Source organism: Chiloscyllium plagiosum, chromosome 29 (assembly GCF_004010195.1).
Source record: "Chiloscyllium plagiosum isolate BGI_BamShark_2017 chromosome 29, ASM401019v2, whole genome shotgun sequence".
NCBI lineage: Eukaryota > Metazoa > Chordata > Chondrichthyes > Orectolobiformes > Hemiscylliidae > Chiloscyllium > Chiloscyllium plagiosum.
Window position 1 is genome coordinate 36,653,035 of NC_057738.1, and position 23,127 is coordinate 36,676,161.

At 40.9% G+C, this 23,127-nt stretch overlaps 1 protein-coding gene across 2 annotated transcripts in view; it reads right to left on the reverse strand.

Annotated features, from left to right (window-relative positions):
- Window positions 1–16,119, reverse strand: part of trak1a (trafficking protein, kinesin binding 1a) — a 202,822-nt gene extending 186,703 nt beyond the window's left edge. For both annotated transcript variants that reach the window (XM_043719533.1, XM_043719532.1), the window contains exon 1: window positions 15,509–16,119. The gene's annotated coding sequence lies outside the window, so the exon portion shown is untranslated. The remainder of the gene's footprint in view (window positions 1–15,508) is intronic.
- Between the last annotated feature and the right edge of the window lie 7,008 nt (window positions 16,120–23,127).

The following is a 23,127-nucleotide window of genomic DNA, read 5'->3' on the forward strand; positions in this document are numbered from 1 at the left end:
CACCATACTAGCTCATTGCAAGTTCAATATTTTCTAGTTGGTAAATGAAGAGAAACCAGGCCTGGAGATCTGAACATTCTCAAGGACAGTAAAATAGATATTACATTAAAAGGAGAGCCATTTAGGGCTTGATAACCAATCTGTCATAATTTGGCTGAACTCCATTGGCAGATGCTCAGGTGAAAGGGCAGGATCGTTGTCTATTATGAAAAGTCATGGCGGAAGGGAGGGATAGAGAAAACGTCCAATACATAAAGTTAAGTAGTTGAGTTCCAGGAGATTTGTTGAATCTACTAAATATTTTACTCATCTCACTTCAACATTGTTACCTTGAAGGCTAGAGAGGAATCAAAATTACTTTGCAATTAAAACCTCAAAATAATAAAGTCAAGCACATACTCACCAGACATAACCTTTAAAGCGTCTTTTTAAAAAAGTTAAAACCTTTTAATTGCTGCAAATTTAGTAAACTTGAGGGATTCAAAATTTAACACTTATGATTGTAACAATTTCTCAAGCTTCTGATCTCCATACTTAAAACATTCACCAATAAGAACAAGAGATTGAAGACAGAAAAAGGTGTACAAGAGTCGAAAAGTGAGGTGCTGGCAAAGCACAGCCAATCGGGCAGCATCCGAGGAGCAGGAGAGTCAACGTTGAGCGTGAGTCTTCATCAGGAAGAACTTGTGCTCGAAATGTCGACTCTCCTGCTCCTCAGATGCTGCCTGACTGGCTGTGCTTTTCCAGCACCACACTTTGTGACTGATCTCCAGCATCTGCAGTCCTCACTTTCTCCTAGAAAAAGTGAGCAACTTTTAATATTTCATTCTAAATTATGTAATGAAATGTTCTTTATTTTGCAAAAAATACAGTAAGAACACAAGTGTGCACAACAAGAATAGAGTTGATGTGCCCTCGTCACTGCTTTCCACACTCACTACACCATATGAATAAGTGTCTCTGCTCAAAAGTACTTGCAATCTGGTGGTGATCATTTCTTTATTTGTGAACTGAACATTTGCTAGCTGTTAATCAGGGCTGGAACTGGTTTCCTGGATTCGTTTTGAACGTTAAAACAGAGTCAGAGGAATCTGCTACAATTTCACCATCTTCCACCCCCACTCAACTTTTTGATTTTGTTTGGTCACATCCAAGCAGATTAAAGATAGTTTTAAAAGTAGGGTAGTGAACGTACCCTCCAAATGGTGAAAGATATCCGATTAATCTTTAAAATTCTGTCTGGCCTAACGGAACGCTGTAACAAGCAAATTCTGTTCATAACAAATTTGTTTACTAAAACCAGATATTTTCACACAACTTCCTTACAAAAACAACCTGAAACGTTTGCTAAAACAAAATCTAAAAAAAAAAGGCTTGAAATCAACAAAACTGAATAGGAATGAAAAATAAAGTTGTCCGCTAATACGAGTCTTGAGAAGTTGTGCCACTGGAGTGGAAAATCAGCATCTCACAAATGTAGGTGCATATCACACGTTTATGAAAACTCGTGCAACATAGAAGCGTTTTTGACCATTAAATATTTAACTTAATAGCAGAGAGCCAAAATGGTTTGGCACAAGTTTCACAGTTCCCATGCAGCTACACCTGTTTAAAACTAAACATGAATAAATTGTTTGAAAAGTTTAAGCTGTTGAGAGTGTTATTCACCAATTATTAGATCCATTCCCCCACATCCAATTAACATCTCTGGGCTTGAGATCATGATGTTTATTCCTCTGTGGTGTGACTCAAGCTTTTGACACTGGATGATACCACCTTCTATTATGTCTTGTCCTCCATTTTTCAGGTGTGTGGACCCACCCCTGTCTCGTTCCACTCTGTCATCCCATTGTATTGCTCATTCCTAATTTCTATAATCTCCTCCAGCTCTGCATCCTTCTAAACTTCAAAGTCTGGCCTCTTACTCTTCCTCAAAATTTCATCAGTACAACATTGGTAACTGTGATTTCAGTTAACAAGGCTTTAAGTTCCAAAATTCCCTTCTTAAACCTCTTCATGTCGCTTTCCTCGTTTCAGGTCACATCTTTGTTGTGTTAGATCGCGCAGCTAGTATGGAATACACATTTAAAAGATACGTTCACAATATCACCACCATATCAAGGTATGTGATTAGATGGTATAAATGTCTCAGTCTTCATCTTACTGGGGACACTTACAGCATAACACACAGGAAATTGTGCTACAGCTTGTAACCAAATTACTCAGTACCAATCCAAACACAGTAATGTCTGTGATTATAACATATATAGATACCAGGAGCTGTAACAAACATTTATTGCATCTTTCAGTGCTATTTTATTCACATCTAGGTCTGAAAGTTCCAGGAGCTAACATAAGTATTGCCTTGCCAGGTACAAATATCCTGGAGGTAAAACTCACTGCATTTGCAATGGATTGCGATCAACCTTAAAAATATACATCAAAGCTTTTGATCATCGACCTTAACGTCGCTATGTCATTTAGTGTTATATTTGTGTCATTAATGTTCTGAGAAGCTTGGGAGACATTTTTACTCCAAAGTAGTTATAGAAATGGAAGCAGTTGGTGTTGTAGGCAAAAGATTTCTAGCAATGACTCTGTTCTATTGTCATACCTTTATTTCAGAATCTATCCTTGCTCCATTCCTGTATTTCAGTCACATGCTACTCTTTGGCATCAGGTTCCTCTTATGCTTTGATGGCATGCAGTTCCATCTCACCACCACCTCCCCTGAACGTTTTGCTGGTATAATGCTGTCAGACTGTTTGTCTAAAATTCTGTCCTGGGTCAGCTAAACCCTTCTGCAATTGAACACTAGGAGGACTGAAGCCATTCTTGTGAAGCCCTTTCACAACTCAGCCCTAACCACTCATGTAACATCCTTCTTCATCAATATCTCAACATCTGGCTTGACCACGGCAACCCCATCTTCTCTAACACAAACAGATTGTCCACTACTATCACAATATTGTCCAATATCATCCTAACTGCAATACCATTACAGGTAGATAGGAAAGTGAAGGCAGTGTTTGGTATGCCTTCTTGTATTGGAAGAGAATAGAATTGGAAGGTCATGTTGCGGCTGTACAGAACACTGGTTAGGCCACTTCTGGAGCATTGTGTGCAATTAGTCTCCCACCTATCGGAAGGATGTCGTGAAACTTGAAAGGGTTCAGAAAAAACTTACAAGGATGTTGCCAAGGTTGAAGGATCTGAGCTACACGGAGAGGCTGAATAGGCTGTTTTCCCTGGAGCGTCAGAGGCTGAGAGGTGACCTTATAGAGGTTTATAAAATCATGAGGGGCATGGATTGGGTAAATAGACAAGGTCTTTTCCATGAGGTGGGGGCGGGGATTGCACAACTAGAGAGCATAAGTTTAGGGTGAGAGAGAAAAATTTTAAAAAGGGACCTAAGGAGCAACTTTTTCATGCATATATGGAATAAGCTGCCAGAGGAAGTGAAGGAGGCTGTACAATTACATCATTTAAAAGGCAGCCAGATGAGTATATGAATAGGAGGGTTTAGAAGGAATATGGGCCTCGTCTGGCAAATGGGATTGGATTAGGTTAGGATATCTGGTCTGCATGGACGAGTTAGACCGAAGGGTCTGTTTCCATGCTGTGCATCTCTATGACTCGGCTGGTGAAAATATCATCTATCACCTCCGGACTCACTATTCCAATATTTTCTTAACTAGCTTCTCATTTTTCACCCTCGATGCACTTTAACCCATTCAAAATTGTGCTGCCCATATGTTAACTTACTAACTTGAGGTCCTGAGCCAGCCTTCATCTTAAAATTCCAAGATTCATGATTCCATGGTCTTTTCCCTTCCCTATCTCTGTAGCCCTCCCCAGGATTCTCAATCCACAAAGCTTGGCATTCCTTCAATACTGGCTTCAATGCATCCACCCCATCCTCAACCCCTTGGTCATGTCTTCAGACACCAAGACCACAAACTAGAGATCCTACCATAACTGTCTCCACCCTTCTCTCCTACAAACTTGCCATCATGACTCAGACTTTTTAAATCACTTGACCAAAAGACTCATCTGATTACATTTCAGAAATGCTGAGGATGTTATTTACATTTAAAAAAGGTAACTATGTTTGTGCAGATTGTTGAAGAAAAATAGCAAAGTTTTGCACAAATCCTGTATTAACTAGTGCCTGTTTTTTTTTTAAAAAGTCAGTGTTTGATGTTTAAACTTGCATGTCCATGATGTTAGTTCTGCAAAACTACAATAGTCAACCACTAAATATCTAACATAACATCCCAAATGAATCCACACTCATACTAGATCCTTTTGTTTTAGAAAAAAACAAGGTGCCTTTTAACATCTTGCACAATGTCAAAAAGAGTTTCCAAAAATCAATTTTCCACAAGTCACTACATTAGGAAGACAGGCTAAATGAATTAATTACATTTTTCATTGCAACCCAAGAATCAAAAGCCACATTCATTGCGTTTAGGCATCTTGACTGGACCAACATTTTTTGCCCATCCCTAACTATCCAAAGGCAATTTCTCTGGGTGTGGAGTTGCATGTAGGTCAGACCAAGTAAGGATAGCAGATTACCTTTCCCAAAAGGATTTTAATAAACCAGACAGGTTTTTACAACAATTGATAGTAGTTACATGGTCACCAATAGCTTAGTGTTTTCTTCCAGCTTTTTAATCGAATTAAAATTTCACTACTTACCGTGGTGGGAAATGAACCCATTTCCCAAGCACATTAGCTCACCCAGTGACTTTACCACTACACCACCACATTCCGTATTACAGTTGGAATAAGAAATCTATCCCATCAAGCATCCAAAATTATTCAGTAATGTCATCAGAATGAAAAACATTCTCTACATTTCCATATAAGCTGGCAATCCATGTTAACACACTGTTTCAAATGGTAAGGACTTTGTAGCTGTCCTCATTACCCAAGACACAACTCAAGGGCTCTCCAGTGTACAGAGGCGTTAGTCTACCCAAGATCTCAGCAAACATGAGTGCCCTGGACTAGGGTCAGCTCAAGTGGGAATGAAGTGAGGTATGAAATTTGAACAGAGCCTCTTAACAGACAAGTACAGTTACAAATAAGTTAATAGAATAACATAAATGAGAATACCCAACTGTGTTCAGACAATTCAGTTATTAGTCTATGATTCAAACCAGATTGCAATTAGACTTCAGATAAGCCAAATGAGGATGGGCTAGCTCCTAGAGTTGGTGTCACACATCATTGCTGTCACACATCATTGCTTCATATGGGAAACAGGCATCAGTTCACAGCCAGATTACAAGAGGAACAGTCTAGCTTTCCTTTTAGCAGCTGCCTTAGTTTACTAAATCTTTCTGGGAACTGTGGTAACTAAACTAAAAATTTATTTTGGTGGAATTTGAAAATCTGGCTTGAATCTTCTATCAAGAAGTACCAGCTAGCTATTATAAACTCCAAGTTAAAATTTAAAATCTATATTGACAAGACCTTGGTATTACAAAATGGTTTCCATGCTGCATAAAAAAAGGACCAAAAAAAGCATTGGAGTCTTATGGAATCATAACAGCCATCATTGGCATTGAACAAAATAAATTGTTTCTAAAGCCCATGAAGGAGAATTTTTTTTAAAAATATTTCAAACCGAGCATAAAAGAGCAATTACCATGAGGAGATTTCAATGTTGCAGAAAAAGTGCTATCAATGTGCAAATCTTCCTAAGTTTAGTTCAAAATTTAAAAATCAAACAAAAATCTATTCTCTAACTGCTCGAATCTTTTTGTTGACTACATATTTAACTATTGTGCTTGCTTCCTGCTGCAATCAAACTGCTAGTTAGTTAGAGTACGAGCTGCTGGGCTGAATAAGCTTTCTTAAAAATAGAACTTTGTAAAGGTCATTACTCAATTCAACTTAAAGTGCGGTTAGGTCAATGACAACACACCATTACATCTGATGTGGCTGATTTCAACTTCTCAAAAGTGAAAATGATTCTCATTCAGATTGAATCCAGTTTCCCCTTCCATTATAAAAAAGCATTTACAGTACTGGATGATCAACTGAAACTACCAATATTCCCCCCAGAGTCCAAGCTACAGGGAAGCGTAGCATGAAGTCAAAGCTCGAAGCCAGGAACCTACTTGATTGCTCCATACAAACACATTAATGCCAGGTTTTCGAGCCAAGGCCCCCAGGGAGAGTGTTAAATTATTCTGGTAGCATGATGAGTTTTGGTTGAGCAGACAAGAGTCTAAAAATTAGAGCCCAAATTAAGGAGTGAAATTAGGAGGCGCTATTACACCAAGTGACAGAAGCTTTGAACTTGGTTAAATAAGCAGCAATTGATACAAGACTAATTGGTTTTCAAATCTGATTGATTCACTTTCTGTGTGTATCTCTATACATTTGGTTAAAAGAGTAAAATGACAGATAAGTCATAATTGCGCCAAATATGAAACAATGCTCAAACAACTAAATTCTAAGTGATGGTAGGGGAGGAATCTGATGTGCGAGTGTGCTCACGTTATGGCACAAACTGTCGAGCACAAAATGCCTACATTTTCTGTACTTATTGATCCAAGACTTTAGAATTTTTTTTCAAAAGAAAAACAATATTAGTGTGACTGTTTTCATTTGGGGAGGTGACATACAAACATACTTGCAATAAGAGAGAGTTGTTTTGAGGAAAGGTTGTACAGTTGGGTTAAGAAAATATAAACAAACAACAATTTTCAGCTACTTGGCCCTTCAAACCTGCTCTGCTGTTCCTTAAGATTATGACTGATTGGATTTTAACCTCAACTCTACATTTCTGCATTTGCAGGAGTATCTGCTATCCCTTTGGTAATCAAGAACCTAAATTTGTCTCTAAAAATATTTCAAGATTCCACATTTAATTCTTTTTGAGGAGGGTAATTTGAAAGATTCTCAATCCTCAGGGAAGAAAACGTTTCCTCGGCTCTCTTTTAAATGGATGCCTCCTTATTTTTAAATTATGACCCCAAGTTCTCCATTTTCCCACAAGAGGAAATATCCTTTCGACATCCTCCTAGTCAAGCCCCATCAGAATTTTATACATTTCAATTAAGGCATCTCTGACTCTTCTAAACTCCAGAGGATACAGGACTAGCCTGTCTGGCTTTTCCACGTAAGGCAAGGCCCTCATTAATGTATTGGTGTAGCAAGCTTTCTCAGCACTTCTCTGCTCCCCCTTCCAAAAGTTACTATATTGAACATTTTGAAAAATGAATTGGAAATATGAGAACTGCTGCTGTTGGTGGAAGCATAGAATTATATGCTATTTAAATAAAGTGGCATAACCAAAGGATTATTTAGCATAAACCACATGATTTTTTTTGTTAGTTAATAACTAAATCAAACAAAGCAAAATAAAATCCCAACAGTCCCTAGGCAAGACATGACACCCTATATAGTGAATGGTAATCATTTTTAAGCATGTACTGTTGTGAAAATTAGTGCAAATGTGAGAAGTGGTTATCTAAGCAGCTGTTCAATGCCTACAAATTTGTTCTAAACAAAATCTTGCAATAGCTAAGATTACCAAACCACTTCTACAACAAACGAGAATCTGCCCTTTTCTCATTTTGGACCAACAGTAGCAATACAATAACCAGTTACACATATACAATTGTTCAAAAGTTATACTTGTGACTAAGTTTGGCTGCAAATCTTAATGCCCACAAGGGAATGTTTCATACAGGCCTATTTAAATTTGGCAGTCTGAACTCTTAGGAGGAATCCACCCAGGAAAAATGGTTATGATACTTTACAACTTACAGAAAAGCTATCAATGTTTTGCATAAATGTCATTCTAGAATTATCAGAAAATTTAGTTTATGGCTGTCAAAAATCAGAATATTAAAGTTTTGAATGTAAGGATTCTTTTCAATCTAAAACAAAGCTCAGCTGTTGAACATTACTGTATTATATACAATTGGATAGAATTGCAAGACTTTTCCAGCATCCAGTGGGATTCCAGGTTAAGAACTCTTCACATGGGATTATAATTTTCCCCCCCAAGTATCTTACTGATGAAGCATCAGGCATACTTCTGAGCAGAAGGTTCTGGATTTGTTTACACTTAGTGCACGGCAGCATGGTGGCACAGTGGCTAGCACTGACTGCCTCATAGTCACAGGGTTCTGGGTTTGATTCCAGCCTCAGACAATTGCCTGTGTGGAGTTTGCACATTCTCCCGATGTCTGCAAGGGTTTCCTCCCACCGTCCAAAGATGTGCAGGTTAGGTGGATTGGCCATGCTAAATTTCCCATAGTATCCAGGGACGTCCAGGCTAGGTGGATTAGCCATGGGAAATGCAAATTTACTGGGATTGGGGGTTTGGTGTTGTGGTGTGTCCCAATACATGTGTGCTCATAATGTAACACATGTATTGGGCCAAGCAGTGGAATGTGGTGTAAAATTATGTCCCAATACATGTGTGATGGGCCAAGCAGTGGAATGTGGTGAAAGGGTTAAAATTGTGTCCCAATACATGTGTGAATCTAACCGAAAATGGAAGGTGTCGCTTAGTCCCGTGTGAATCTTATTACACACCTTCCCGTGTGAATCTTCTTATCTGTATGTGACCAGAATGGAATGTGTTTTTCAGCCTTGCTCTGCTGTTCACATGAATGTTTAGATCTCGAAAAGAGTATATCAGCTGGAAAAGTCTCCAGTTCGGTAGAGTCTGCTCCGGGGTTGCGTTTAACCGCCGAGCGTGGGTTGTTGGCAACCGCTCTACGAGAACTGACGGCTCCCAGTTCCGGTAACACGTAGAGTGAGTATAAACCAGACCCGTTGTAAGTACGAGACCTGGTTGTGGCGACGCTGCGGGGAATAAAACACTTATATTCTAGCAGACTCGCCTCTTGGCTGTTTGTTCTGTGTCAGACTACTTTCCTGCGAGCCTGGTCCTTGACCTTGAGAATTTTTTTAAAACAGGTGTGGACAATAGGCTGAATGGTCTGTTTCCACACTGTAGAGATTCTACGATTCTCAGAGAGAAACAGTTAAAAAAGGTCAACAGCAATGAATGCTTTTGCATTTGATTTCAGATGAACGTAACTATTTGTTCTAGCTTAACTCTGACCATCAGTCACTAGTGTATTCAGAAACCAGACACCAATGCACACTATGACCACATCATTCCATAGTACGGAGTCTTATGACCCAACAAACACAAAAGCAAAACCAAATTACTATGGGTTTTGCTCTCAGTACATTTCTGTCTCCAACAAGCCACCTATTTGTGGTTTTGTCAGACAAGCTGAATTATACACACTAAAATAAATACAACACCATCCAACTTCAAAACCTTCCACTAACAGATTATTTAGATTTAAAAACATTGGCACTGTACTGGTGGTGGCAGATGGGGTTAATACTGAAACAACAGTGCACATTAATCAAAACTTGAATTGGAAGCTAAATGCTTCAAGTCAGGAATGCAAGTGTTGTCAGCATGGATACTGTAAACAAAACATCTGGAAAGGAAGTGGGGTAGAAGAATACGCATGAGCACAATTGTATGCTCTGCATTTCAATTGCACGTGTGCAGGATATATCTCATTTAAGTTTAGGAATGGCTTCAGTAGAGCTTCAGACCATAAATGAAGAGACATAAACTATTCCAGAAACACATGACTTTTTCTCAAGATCACTTTGATCTCTGCTTCTAGCAATGCTGTAAATAACTACAGTCACCTGAATTGGATACTGGGGCCAACAACTCTTCTAGGTGTAGTTAAAGTGAACCTTCAAAAACACTTGAAGGCAATTGATGAGTTATAAACTGATGATCTAATGATCTTACCATAAACATCAGCTGGTATTTATAACAGTACCTCAAACACAGCAAAGCAACCCCAGCCACTTCACCGTGTCAAATGTTGTTGACTCCAAAGAATCAAGATAATTTTCAGACAGGTGATGAGATTTTAAAGGAACATGTAAAAAGGAAGAGATAGGCAAAAACATTATGGAGGTTCAGGGATGACATTTCAAAGCTTAGGACCAAAGTGGCTAAGGTATAGGAGTGACCAAAACCAGTGGCGTGCAAGTGGCAAAATTGAATGTCTGTCAATACCTCAACAAAGGGAGCTGGAGTAGATTCTAGAGATAGGGCAGATCGAGGCCACAGAGGGACTTGTTAACAAGAAGGCAAATTTTAAAATGGAGACATTGTCAGACAAAAAGTCTACGTAGGTCACTAAGCACAAGGACGACCGGTGAATGTGATTTATTGCTGGGTTGGTTAAGGGGCAGCAGATACGGCTGATCAAGATCATGCCTAATGCAGCATGAGGGGCCAGATAGGACAGCATTAGCATAATCAAATCCAGAGGTAATAAAAAACACGAATTACAATTGGAACACATGAGGCAAAGCAAGGTCAGAAATGGCCAATGAAAGGGTGTGAAATTAGGCAGTCTTGGTGATATGATATACCAGGAGAAAATATTTACTCCTACTCAAAGCCAAGACCGACTTTTACTGTCCACAACAATAATATTAAACAAATTTAGGTAAGAAACTACATGAACAATGATTTTGCGAATGAATCGAAGAATTGCAATGAAACTTGAGTGATTAACAAGGATATCATTGTGTCAGGCAAACAGCTGACAATTTATCTCAAAGGGATACCTTTTAGAACACTAGAATTACGAGCAGGAGTAGGCCATTTAGACCCTAAAACCTGCTCTGCCATTTAATACGATCTTGGCTGATCTCATCTCTACCTCAACTCCATTTTCCTGTCCACTTCCCAAAACCTTTGAAACCATTACTGATTAAAAATCTGTCTCTCCTCAAATTTATTTAGTGTCCTGGCATTCACTATACTTAGGGGAAAAGACAGCTCCACAGATTCATGACACTATCAAAAGAAGAAATTCCTCATCTGTTTTAAACCGATCACCCTTTAGCCTAAAACTACAACCTCGCATTCTAGATTACTCACAAGGGGAGACACCTGCTCTGCATCTACCTATATCAATCCTCTGACATCTTTTATACCTTAAATAAGGCTTTGTCTCAATAGGCCTATTCTTACTAGAGTATAGGTTTAAATGATCAATCTCTCCTCATAAACCAAGTCTTTCATCTCTAGAATTAATCTAATGGACCTTCTCTGATTTGCTTCCTTTTACTACATTCATTTTCAGTAATATCATTTTGGACCACCACTGTATACAGAAGTGTCTATTTCAAGGACTCCGCCATAATCAAATCAATAAACAGTAAAATCAGCAATATCAATAGATATGCTCACCCTCTCACCAAAGTTGAAAAATGTAGGGCTGGAAAAACACAGCAGGCCAGGCTTATGCCCGAAACGTCGATTCTCCTGCTCCTCAGATGCTGCCTGGCCTGCTGTGTTTTTCCAGCACCATATTTTTCAACACTGGTCTCTAGCATCTGCAGTCCTCACTTTCTCCTAGTTGATCTCACTCTCTCACCAGCCTCAGCTCCCATTTATGTAAATGGATATGGAACATTTATACATCCATCTGCAGAATTTCTTTTCTGACACACTGTCTACATTGGGATTTGCTAGAAGAATTAGAACAGGTCATTTTAAAGATGTTGCTTTGTGAGAGACCGTGGTGTGCAGCTCACTAAATGGTACTGTGCTCAATCTGTCTTCAATTAGCCAATTCCTGTTCCCTTTCTGCAAATCAGAAACCTCTTCTGCAAAGTAACTAAATCTGCCTATCAGGTGTGTACAACATTCTGGGAGCTCTTGCAGCAAAGTGGTCAGCTGTCTTACCACTTCAGCTCTCAGTCATTGCCAGTCAACCCCTGACTCTCACATTTTCAGAAAAGGACACATGTCAAAAGTGATAGCATTCGATCGCAGGCTTTTAAACAAAGAGCAAGCTGTTGGATTTTCTTCTTCCCATCCCCATCAATGAGTTCTAGTCTCCAACTTTTTGTAAACATCTGTTTCCTTAATCAAAGTCATTAGAATAAAATGTGTTACATACATGCTGATAGGAACAATATATAGACAGAAGGGATATTATTAAATGTGTTTTACTATCAGTTTTTTTTAAACTGCTTCATTTTATGCACAGCTTGTTGATTTTCCTTGTAGGTGTAACTTTCAAAAAGTACAAATACTGCATTTCAAAACACCAAACAATTTCATTAAGAGTCAGAACCTGCTGTGGGAACCAAGCAGCCATTAACTGACTATCAGCAGGTACTTTACTGAACAAGGACTACAGCTGATCCTTCTGTAACCACTTTGGTATGTATTCAACAAAGGGTGCTTGATGGTGACCAAGGATGGATTACTGCATTATATTCCTTTCCTCCAGTCCCCAACCTACTCAGGACAAATCTAATCACCTCCATGTAAATGCAAGCTTCCTGACCTGGTTTAGCTAACACTATCCACTTAAATGCTGGTGGAATATAAACATTAGTCTGTGATGCCAAAACAAGCAAAGGCAGGAGTTTTCTTTCCTCAGACCATCACAACTGAAGGCAGTCACAGCTAGGCACTGAGGCAAAACACTCCAAACTGAAGAGATAAGCTGTTTACCTGTCAAGGTTAGCCAAGCAACTTGAGCTTGACTGGATTCATCTTATTCTTCCCTACTCCCATCAAATAGTGAAGGTCAGTTGTGGTACAGGACGAAAAGGCAGTTCCTGCTTTCTGGTGTCATTGCAATGTGCTGTACAAGTATCACAAGGCAAAACAACACATAAAAAAGGACTGGATTGAAGTATCAGCTCAAATTTCACTCTAACAACTGCTCATGGTCAAAGTGATTTAAAAACAGCTGAGCCAGTTTCCATTAGGATTAGCCAGCTCTCACTCAAACTCATTTGTTTTTAAACTAGCCTGCTTTTCTCTCTCTAAATATTTATTTATCTATCTATCTCACTCCCATTCAAAAATCAGAACAGCCCCAGCATACAAAAGCAGCCATTTGGCCCTTCATGTCTGCACGAGCAACTCAACCAGTTTTATTCGCCTGTTTCTACCATTTAACCTTGAAACTTGTCTATCTTCAGATAATGATCCACATCTTTCTGAAATCACAACGGAATCTGCCTCCTCCACACTCAGGATTTGGAATGCACTACCTAGCCTCCCAATGCGCAATAAAATAAAAGTTTCTCTCATGTCACCAATGATCAGTCACGGAAATACTGGTGTCCTCTAACAGTGTAAAAGTTTTCCTTTCTTTACTCTGCCCAGATTCCTCATGATTTTGAGCCCCAAATCTCCACAACTTTCTCTTCTCCAGGGAAGCTCGGGTCATTCCCCAATGTATTCAATGTAACCAAAGTCGTTCACCTTTAGCATCACTCTCACAAAACTTTTCTGTCCCCTCTTGAATGCCTGGATACATTTCCCAAAGGGCAGGAGACACAATGGGACAATTCCCCAGTTGAGGTGGAACCAATATTTTTTTTTTAAATCATACTTCCTTGCTTTCAACCTCTATTTATAAGGCTCAGGTACTGTTATTTTTACTAATTGGAGAGACATGGGCTTTGCTAACTGGGCCAGCATTATTATTGCGTGTCCTTACTTGACCTTGAAAAGGTGGCAGCAAGCTGCCTTCTTGAACCACAATAATCCACATGCTGTGGATTGACTCAATGTCCTTAGGGAGTGAATTCCAGGATTTTGACGCAGAGATACTAAAAAGATACACAGTGATATATTTTCAAATCAGGATGGCAAGTGGTATGCAAAACTTGCAAGTGGTGGTGTTCCCATGTATCTGTCGCCCTTGTAATCATGGGTTTGGAAGGTGACGTCTCAGGATCTTTGATAAATTCCTGTAGTGTATCTTGTAAATGGTACACACTGCTGCTGAGCATCGATGGTGGAAAGAATGGATGTTTGTGGATGTGGCGCCAACTAAGTAGGCTATTTTGTCCTAAATAGCATCAAGTTTCTTGAGTATTGTTGGAGCTGCATCCATCCAGGCAAGTGGGGAATATTCCATCACACTCCTGACTTGTGACTTGTAGATAGTGGACAAGCTTTGAAGAATTAGGAGCAAATTACTTGTCGAATGATTTATAGCCTCAGACGTGCTGTTGTGGCTGCTGTGTTTATGTGGCAAGTCCAAACGAGTTTCTGGTCAATTGTAACACCAAGGATGTTAATAGTGAGGGATTCAGTGACAGCAGCACCGTTGAATGTCCATAGGCAATAGTTACATTGTCTCTTACTGGGAACGGTCCTTGCCCGGTATTTATGTGGCATGAGCATTACTTGCCATTTGTCAGCACAAGCGTAGATATTGTCCAGATCTTGCAGCATTTGAACATAGACTGCTTCACTATCAAAGGAGTTACGAATGCACAATGTTCAGCACCAACCAACCATCAGCAAATATCCCCTACTTATGACCTTATGATGCAGGAAAGGTCATTGATGAAGCAACTGAAGATGATTGGCCTAAGACACAACCCTGAAGAACTCCTGCAGAGATGTTCTGACTTCCAACAACCAAAACCATCTTCCCATGTGCCAGGTATGACTCCAACCAGAAACTTTGCCCCTTATACTCATTGGTTTCAGTTTTCCTAGGGCCCTGCTTACTACCCTCAGTCAGGACAGCCATGATGTCAAGAGCTAGAGACAAAAACACTGCAGATGCTGGAATCCAAAATAGACAGGCAGGAGGCTGGAAGAACACAACAAACCAGGCAACATCAGGAGGTGGAGAAATCAACATTTTGGGTGTAACCCTTCTTCAGGACTGGGGGTGGGTGTAGAGAGAATTGCAGATAAAGAGGGTGACAGAGGCAAGGTGGTGAAGTGGGGACAGGTGAAGACAGGTAGAGGGTATGACCTGGTTGGTCAGTGGGAGGAATGAATGTGGTAGGGAACCATGACATCTGGCAGAATATTGGAGAGAAGTATGTGTATCCAATTACCATATATACACACACACAGTGGATTTATGGGAATGGAGTCTCCAGCAAATGCCCTCCCCTCCCCCAACCCCAAAGGATGTTAAACAATCCAGATATAGTTTCTGTGGCAAAGACGACAATATTTCGGGGACAGAAACCTCATTACACCACAATCAGTCGTTTACCTCTCCTCTTGTCACAACATTGCAATCAGCAAGATAGATTGGAGAGGCTTTTCACTCTACTGGAACTGCAATTTATCCTTAAAAATAACAGCCGTCACCGAGAGGGGGAGAAAATGGACAGGCCAGAGGTATTATTAAAGTAATACTGCATGCAAATACACACTCGTATAAACAAAAGCGTTCTCATTCCACTGAGACGCGGGGACTGATAGCCAGCCTCCAATTCTGATGATAATTGAGCTCAGCTCATTTTAATCACATTGTTCATGCCCTAGCATTCATACTCAAGGGGAGGGGAGAGGGAGAGGGAGAGGAGAGCCCTTCTGCTTCCATATGGCTTCCTCTGCGATAGACAGAACACCAAGTATTGCGGAATTTTTATCTTTCAGTAAACCATTCGGTGGTTCGGTACTTACTTGAGTGTTCGCAGGGTAAGGAAGTCTTCAACAAATAACAAGCCGGTTTTCTTAGTTGCCAGTCAGCCGCCCAGTCCTTGCCGTGTCCTCTTCGACCTCTGTGTTTGTCTCCCTTTTGAGTCTCCGGCTTCTCAGACAGGAGAGCTATTTAAACAAAGTTCCCCACTGCCAACACTACCTTTGTGGTCTCTGTGTAGCTCGTCCGTCTTACAGCGCTGCTATGGTCTTTTGTCCACTTTCCATGTCCCACTCTTCATTTATCCGCCCTGCCTTCAGCTTCCTTCTCTACCGCACGGTGTCACAGCATCAGTCTACAATGGGGCGTGTGTATCCAGGAGGCAACAAGCGTTCATCCCACTTGCCCTCTGCTTCCCCAACCAAGCCGGCTTAACCCCAGCCCTGCCGGAGTAAAAACGCACTCTCTCTGGCGACTCCAATCTCTTTATTCCTCCGATGTAAAGAGAGCCAAGCGCTGGCTTGCCTTCCCCATGCTGCTCTCTTCACCGGGATCTCTCTGGTTGTCAAAGGCGGAGACTTGATACTCAGGGTTACGTCAGCCAATACCGCTCACCATGGGGGAAGTGAAACTTGTCTCTCACATCCACTCAAGGTTCAACCCATTGGAAACCGTTGTGTCTTTCCTCCGCCCCCTTTGTCTGTTTTCCTCTCTCTCTTGTTGGTCGGTTTCCTGTCTTGCCCTACGGAATGTAATGTAAAAATCCACACGTGGAATCAGAATAATATGGTCAGGTCTGAAGTTAACAGCGGATGCTGGAAATCGGAAACAAACAAAAAACAAACTCAGCAGGTCTGGTAGCATCTATGAAGAGAGGAAAAGAGAGTTAACGTTTCGACTCAGTCATACAGCATGGAACCAGACCCTTGGGCCCATCATGTCTATGCTGACCAACAAATACCAAACTATATAATTAATTCCCTTTTACCTGCATTTGATTCATAGCCCCCTGGATTTCTAAATGCTCATCCAAATGCTTAGTAAATGTTGTATCTACCTTCACCGCCCACTTGGGCATCATGTTCCATATTGCTGATCGTTTCAGAGAACATCTCTGGGACACCCACACTGACCAATTGTACCACCTATGGCTGAACATTTTAACTCCCCCTCCCACTCCGCCAAGGACATGCAGTCCTGGGCCTCCTCCATCGCCAAACCCAAACCACCCAAGGCCTGGAGGAAGAATGCCTCAACTTCAGCATTGGGATCCTGCAACCGCATGGGATCAATGTTGATTTCACCAGTTCCCCACATCCCAGTCCCAACCTTGCAACTCGGCACTGCCCTCTTGAACAGTCCCACCTGTCCATCTTCCTTCCCACCTAGCTGCTCCACCCTCCTCTCTGACCTATCACTTTCACATCCACCTTCATCTACCTATCACATTCACTGCTAATTTCTGCCCCAACCCAACCCCCCTCCCATTTATCTCTCAGCCCCTTTGGCCCACAAGCCTCATTCCTGATGAAGAGCTTATGCCTGAAATGTTGATTCTCCTGCTCCTTGGATGCTGCCTGACCTGCTGTGCTTTTCCAGCACCACAATCTTTGACTCTGATCTCCAGCATTTGCAGGATATTTTTCTCTTATATTTCTACCACACTCTGGGTGAAAAAATTCTTTCTCACATCTCCCCTAAATCACTTGCTTTTCACCTTAAACTTAGAATCCTCTGGTCCTTCAGTGTAGGGGCCTGAGGAGTGATTAGATTAGATTCCCTACAGTGTAGAAACAGGCCCTTCAGCCCACCAAGTCCACACCGACTCTCTGAAGAGCAACCCACCCAGACCCATTCCCCTACATTTACCCCTGACGAATGCACCTAACACTACAGGTAATTTAGCATAGCCAATTCACCTAACCTGCGCATCTTTGGACTGTGGGAGGAAACCAGAGCAAACCCACGCAGACACGGGGAGAATGTGCAAACTCCACACAGGCAGTTGCCCAAGACGGGAATTGAACCCAGGTCCCTGACACTGTGAGGCAGCAGTGCTTACCACTGAGCCTCCGTGATATTATAAAATTATGAGGGGCATGGGTAAGGTGAATAGCCAAGGCTTTTTGCCTCGGGTAGGGGAGTTCAAAACTAGAGGACATAGGTTTAAGGTGAGAGGGGAAAGATTTAAAAAGGACCTGAGAGGCAACATTTTCACACACAGGGTGGTGCATGTATGGAACAAACTGCCAGAGTAAATGGTAGGGGTGAGTAAAATTAGAATTAGCCTTATTGTCATTCATACTCAGATAGGTACAGTGAAAAGTTTAAGTTGTGTCTTGCAGTGCCATCTTAGGTACAAAAGTACCTAGGTCCAGATTTTTTAAGTTCAAGTCCTTGGGAAAAAATTAGAAAAATAAATAAAAAGTCCAACAAACCTTCACGCCATCTTACATGCAAAATACAAAATCACAGGAATAAATTAGAAAATCAAAGAAATTTAAAGTTCAGAATAACAGTCCCTCTAATCCAGTCTGCGTCGGCACCTCGCCTCCAGCCCAGGCAAGGCCTAACCTTTGGTCTGCACTAGTCCTCTCCGCCAGGGCTGGGCTTCACCTCAAGGCCACGAGTGCTAGGCGTCCACTCTGGATTCACTTTGAGGCCAGGAATCTGTGCTGAGTTTGACAGTCCATGCTGGCTTCACTTCAAGGCTCTTAGGCCAGACAGGTACATGGATATGAAAGTTAAAGAGGAATATGGGCCAAATGCAGGTAAATGGGACAAGTTCAGTTCAGAAAACCAAGTCAGCATGAACGAGTTGGACCGAAGGATCTGTTCTTTGTTGTGTGACTCAATGATGTCTGTCAATGAGGGAAGAGATTCTCGTGATCTGTTCTATCTATACATCTCATAATTTTGTATGCCTCAATATGAACCCATCCCCTCCTCTCTGCTCCAAGGAAAACAAATCCATCCTTTCCAGTCTCTCCTCATAACTGAGACTTTCTATCTCAAGCAACATCCTAGTGAAGGTCCTCTGTACTCTCAATCATGTCCTGTTGAAAATGTGGTGATCAGAACTACACAGACTATTACATCTGTACCCTAACCAATGTTTTATAAAGTTTTATAAAGAGTCTTGATCCAATATTTTATGCCCCAGCTAATGAAGGCAAGCACCCCATATGCCATTTTCACCATTCTGCCTACCTGTGCTGACACCTTCAGGGATCAATCCCTTTGTTCCCCAGTCCTTCCTAGCAACCCCTTCCGTTATCAGACTTTCCCAGGGTACATTACCTCACACTTATCAGATGTCAGAAGTAGTTTCTTTATTCAGAGACTAGTAGGGGCGTGGAACACAGTGCCTGCGACAGTAGTAGACTCATCAACTTTAAGGGTATTTAAATGGTCATTGGATAGGCATATGGATGAGAATGGAATAGTGTAGGTTAGATGGGCTTCAGATTGGTTCCACACGTCAGCGCAACATTGAGGGCCAAAAGGCTTGTACCTAATGTTCTATGTTCTAAATTCTACCTACCATTGCTCTGCCCAATTTATCAGCTGGTCAATATCACACTATAGCCGAAGATCATCCTCCTCACTATCAACAGTACCACCACTTTTTGTGTCATCAGCAAACTTACTAATTACACCTTCTGCATTCCCATCCAAGCCATTACCATAATTAACAAACAGTATGACTCTTCTTCAGAACTTTCAAATCTGAAATATTAGTCCTATTTCTCTCTCCACAGATGATGCCAGACCTGCTGAGTTTCTCCTGCATTCTCTGTATTTGGTCAGATCTGATCCCTTTACTGTCCCATATGTTAGGTTCGCTTTTTGAAGTTGTGCTCCAATTGCTGTTAAAAATCACAACATGCAAAACAGTTCTTTTTTAAAAAATGTATATTTTTACATACCAGTTACGACTAGGCCATTCTGCCTCACAAGCCTGTTCTATTATTTGATATGATCAATGCTGAAGTTCTTGAGAAGAGTCATATTGGGCTCAAATACTTCTCTCTGTTTCTCTCCCCGCAGACACTGCCAGACCTACTGAGTTTCTGTTTTTATTTATGACTGACATGATTGAGGCGTCAACTCCACTTTCCTGTCAACCCATGATACTCTGGGACCATTGTAAGAATCTACTTATCTCAGCCTTAAAAAATTCAATCATTTAGCCTCTACCATTCTCTGGGAAAGCAAGTTTCAGAGACTCACCACCCTCTTGAGAGAAAAAAAACTCATCCTCATCTTAAATAGGAGACCGACTGTTTTTAAAATATATCTAGTCTCTGCCACAAGTGAAAACATTCTTTCAACATCTTCCCAATCAAGTCTACTCAGGGATTTTGTATGTCTCAATAGGATCATCTCATTCTTCTAACATTTGTAAAGAAAATTACATAATTCACAATTAACATTACATGAGTTGTGATATGGTTTAGTTTATTTTGATACACTACGTGAGGTGCTTCACTACATTTGGCTTTGTGAGTTATTCTTACAATATAAATTTACACTTCAGATTAGACATTCTCTAGTGCATATCATTGAGTATTTAAGACAGAAATAGATAGGTTCATGATTAGTAGGGAATCAAGGAATACGAGGGGAAGGCAGGTCAATGGGGTTGCAAAACGTATCAGCATACCTGACAGGCTGAATGGCCTTACTCTGCTTGGAGATCTTATGGTCTTTGGTCTTAATCTCAGGCATGTAATTCTATTTGGATTGTAAGATAAAATAGCTGGTTGATCACAAGTATTTTTCCTATATTGCCATCTGGAAAATTGCACAGCTGTCTGGATTTATATTTCAGCAATTGCTCTGTACTTTTATGGCTTACATATGATATTCAAAAAGATAGGTTTCATCACAGGCATAATTTACTGGATAGATTCCAAAATTACTTCGGTTTCCATCATTTGACAGTAGGTTGACCAATCGTTCTCTTTTGCCATTGATTATCCCTGAATTGTAAAAGGAAATTATGTCAGCTTCATGACATAGTACCCATAACCCTCTACAGCAAGGAGTTCCACTGAATCACCACTCTCCCACTGAAAAATTCCTCTTCATGGCAGTTCTAAAACTTCATCGCTTCACTCTGATGCTGTGCCCTTCGGTCCTAGTTTCTCCAAACAGTGGAAACATCTTCTCCACATCCATGCTATACAGACCTCTGAATATTCGGGAAGTTTGAGTCGGATCCCCACTCGTTCTTTAAAACTCCATCAAGTACAGACCCAGAGTCCTCAAATGCTGAATAAGAAAAAAGCCCTCGGTATTAGGGACAAGGTACTGGCATGGATAAAGGATTGGCTGACTGGCAGAAGGTGAGTAAGGATAAAGGGGTCATTTACGAGATGGTAGCCAGTGATTAGTGGAGTTCAGCATGGGCCCATATTGGGACCACAACTATTCTGGTTAATAATTAATGATCTGGATGAAAGAACTGAGGGCATTGTTGCTTATTTTGTGGATGGTACAAAGATAAGTGGAGGGACAAGTAGTGTTGAGAAAATGGGGAGGCTTCAGGAGGACTTGGACAGGTTAGGAGTGTGGGCAAAGAAGTGGCAGATGGAATACAATGTGGGAATGTGTAAGGTTATGCACTTTGGTGGGAAGGCTTAGACTATTTTCTAAAGGAGGGAAAGGCTATGCACTAGAGAATGTCTAATCTGAAGTGTAAATTTATATTGTAAGAATAACTCATAAAGCCAAATGTAGTGAAGCACCTCACGTAGTGTATCAAAATAAACTAAACCATATCACAACTCATGTAATGTTAATTGTGAATTATGTAATTTTCTTTACAAATGTTATGAATAAAGTGTATTTTTGGGAAATAAAGCCCTCTGAATTTAAGAGTGGCATATTTGAGTCAAAGTTTCAAAATCTAATCACCATTTATTGACCTTTTGCTAATGCATTGATATTCGGTGCGAGCTAAGCAGTGAGTTTTCCACAAAGGAATTGCTGAATGACAATCATTACTGTGAGTAATAATCATTTAAATAAGGAGCTGGATACATTCCACAACTGTAAATATCTAGTAACAGTGAAGGGTCAACCTCTTCGAAAGAGGGGAGAAAATTGGTAGAGAAAATGAACACTTTCTCTGAGAATTTGATGTGTGTTTGAAATTGTGCTGAGGAGGAGGAACAGAATAGACTGGCTGACAATTTAGTGTGACTGGGAGACTGACAACAGCAAATATTGAACTCTTGTCTGTCTAGCCACACCTACCTTCTACCCTCAAACTAATGCAGGGAACTTGTGGCAAGCCAGTTATGAAGAAATTTGACTCATAGCATAATTAGACCACAGTAACAGGCTGGTCTGATCTTTGTATCTGTGTTATCTCTCCATATGGTACACTTACCAGACACAACTCACCTGCATCAGGGAATTGTAAGACTGGAGGAAGTAACGTAATTAGAGAGGAGGGAAGGTGACCTTGGATTTGAACTCAAGGACAGAAATAAAGAGCAATTTAAGGGAATTCATGATAGGCAGAACTTTTAGGGGAAGACTAGTCACCTTTGGCGATGATCTTTGTGTCCTTACTGTCCATTGGAGTACTGCCAGATGATTAGACAATGGCAAATATTATTCCTTTGTTCAAGAAAGGAGATAGGGATAACCCTGGGAATTACAGACTAGTCAGTCTCACATCAGTGGTGGGCAAAGTATTGCAGAGAATTCTGACAGACAGGATTTATGATTACTTGGAAAATCATAGTTTGATTAGAGCTGGTCAGCATGCCTTTGTAAAGGGCAGGTCATGCCTCACAAATCTTATTGAATTCTTTGAGGATGTGACAAAACATGTTGATGAAGGTAGAGCAGTGAATGTGGTGTACACGGATTTTAGGAAGGCTTTCGATAAGGTTCCCCATGGTAGGCTCATTCAGAAAGTAAGGAGGCATGGGATACAGGGAAATCTGGCTGGCTGGATACAGAATTGGCTGGCTGATAGAAGACAGAAAGTGGTGGTAGATGGAAATTATTCAGACAGGAGCTCGGTAACCAGCGATATTCCGCAAGGATCGGTTCTAGGACCTCTGCTTTTTGTGATTTTTATAAACAACTTGGGTGTGGGTTAGTAGGTTTGCTGATGACACAGAGGTTGGTGGAGTTGTGGATAATGTGGAGGGACATTGACAGGATGCAGAACTGGGCCGATAAGTGGCAGAATGAAGTTCAACCTGGAAGTGTTTTCTTTTAGATTGGATTACCAAGGTGTGGAAACAGGCCCTTCAGCCCAACAGTCCACATCGACCCTCCAAAGAGAAACCCACCTCACTATATTTACCCCTGACTAATCTACCTAACACTATAGGCAATTTAGCTTGGCCAATTCACCTAACCTGCACATCTTTGGACTGTGGGAGGAAACCAGAGCACACCCATGCAGACACGGAGAGAATGTGCAAACTCCACACAGACAGTTGCTAGAGGTGGGAATTGAACCCAGGTCTCTGGTACTGTGAGGCAGCAGTGCTAACCACTGAGCCACCATGCCACCCCAAACTATTGTGGAGAACGTATGAAGTGATTCACTTTGGAAGGTGGAATTTGAATGCAGAATTCTTGTTAAAGGCAGAATTCTTGTTAGCATGGAGGAACAGAGGGATCTTAGGGT